The sequence below is a fragment of the Cucurbita moschata genome, unplaced genomic scaffold (genome assembly GCF_002738365.1).
Source record: "Cucurbita moschata cultivar Rifu unplaced genomic scaffold, Cmos_1.0 Cmo_Scf00095, whole genome shotgun sequence".
In the NCBI taxonomy this organism is placed as follows: Eukaryota; Viridiplantae; Streptophyta; class Magnoliopsida; order Cucurbitales; family Cucurbitaceae; genus Cucurbita; species Cucurbita moschata.
In genome coordinates, this window is record NW_019268611.1 from 52,661 (window position 1) to 54,911 (window position 2,251).

The following is a 2,251-nucleotide window of genomic DNA, read 5'->3' on the forward strand; positions in this document are numbered from 1 at the left end:
AATCTACTATGGATAGGTTTTCAGACCCTTGCAAGAAATGTTTCTTTACCTCTCTAGTCGATGTGGGATCTCACTATCGACCCCTTCTGAGTGCCAAGTGACACAATCGCACTTTTGAAGGTAGCGGACTAGCGATTGTGCGGCACTCACTCTCCAGCGGCAAGTGAGTTAAGCCAATTTGTTCTTGCGTCGCCTACGGCCAAGCGACATACGGTCGAGCCTCTAGCCTCGATTTTAAAAGAAGGTTTTAGAAAATGAGGAGAGAGAGAGATTTTAGAAAGAGAGATTTTAGAAAGAGACGTTATATAAGCAAGCAAGAGAAAGATAACAACGGCTTAGCATATATAACCTTGGGTAGGGAGAAGTTGACGACTAGTCATATCCCCCTATAGTACATTCTGGGCCATTTTAGTTTTGGCAGGCCTAGACATGATATTTTTGAGGTGTCATACGCTCTAGAATTACAAAAGGAAAAACACTAGAATGCAAAGACATGACAAGGGTTTGGCTTGTCATGGGCATGCGGCCATGGGCAACATGCCCTGGACAAGCATGACCGTGACATCCTCCCCCACCTAATTGGTTGATGTCCCTGTCAACCGACTACTTTCATACCTTGCGATGTGGGTGGCGGCGGAGTTCAGATCTTCGGCGCGTTCCCAGCTTTTTTCCTCTGTAGGGAGATTCTTCCATTCACGAATCGTTCGTACAGGTCTTCCTATCTTCCTAACCCTGTCGACTAGGATCTCTTCCACTTCCTTTGTTTCTTTTTGCTGTAGATCAATGTTCGGTCTTGTGGTTGCATTTCATTGGTCGTCGTCTGGATCAGGGTGATAGGGCTTCAAGTTGCTCACATGAATGACGGGGTGGATTTTCATCCATGCGGGTAGTGCAACTCGGTAGGAGGTAGCCCCGATCTTTTTAAGGACTTCAACCGGGCCTTCATATTTACGAACTAGTCTCTGGTCCTTTCGGCTACCAAATCTGATCTGTTCTGGTCTCAACTTGATAAGGACTTGATCTCCTGCACGGAATTGAAGGGGGCGACGCTTCTTGTCCGCCCATTTCTTCATATGCTTGGAAGCCTTCTCTAAATATGCCCGGGCTATATCTGTCGTCTGCTTCCATTCTCTTGTAAAGTTGTGAGCTTGAGGGTTTTTTCCTGCATAAGGATGATCAATAATATGGGGTAAGGCCGGTTGTCGTCCACTTACAATTTCGAAGGGACTCTTCCCTGTAGACGAGCTTGTTTGACAATTGAAGCAAAATTGGGCGACATCTAACAATTGTATCCAGTTCTTTTGGCGAGCGTCGACGAAGTGACGTAAGTATTCTTCGAGCAAGCAATTGAACCGTTCTGTCTGTCCATCGGTTTGAGGGTGATAACTCGAGGAGATGTTTAAGGTTGTTCCCAAGAAAGCGAATAACTCAGTCCAGAATGTCCCAATGAATCTGCCATCCCTATCACTGATGATGCTCGACGGAATGCCCGATAGCTTTACAACGTGTTTGAAAAACAGTTGGGCTGTGAGTTCCACCGAGCATAATTTGGGAGTGGGGATGAATGTCGCATATTTTGAAAACCGGTCTACAATAACCAAGATGGCGTCATATTCCCCGACTTTTGGGAGGTGTGTTATGAAGTCAAGAGATACACTTTCCCAGGGTCTTGTTGGCACAGGTAGAGGTTCCAAGAGTCCAGAGACTTTGGCTTTCTCGACCTTATCCTGTTGGCAGATGAGGCACGTCTTGGTGTATTGCATGATGTCGTCTCGCATATTTGGCCAGAAGTACCCCTTCTTTATTAGGACGTATGTTCTTTGCCACCCAGGGTGTCCGGCCCATAAGGTATCATGACATTCCTGAATGAGCTTCTTCCTCAGTTCCGCCGTTCTTGGGACGTACAATCTGATTCCTTTGGTTATCAGGAGGTCCCCCTCAACCCAAAACTGTCGTGTCTTTCCAGCCTCAGCTAGTTCGACAACAGCTTTGGCCGATGGGTCTTTGTGTAAATGTTCCTTGATGATGTCGCGTATCGATCCATCGATCTTACTTGAATGAATATGGGCTAACATGCACAGGGCCGCATGTTCGCCCTTCCGACTCAGCGCGTCGGCTGCTTGATTACTCTTTCCTGCTTTGTGTTTGAACTTGAAGTCGAATTCGGCCAACGACTCCTGCCACCGGGCTTGTTTTGCTGTTAATTTTGGTTGATCAAAGAAGTGGCAAGTTGCGCTGTTATCCGTCTTCA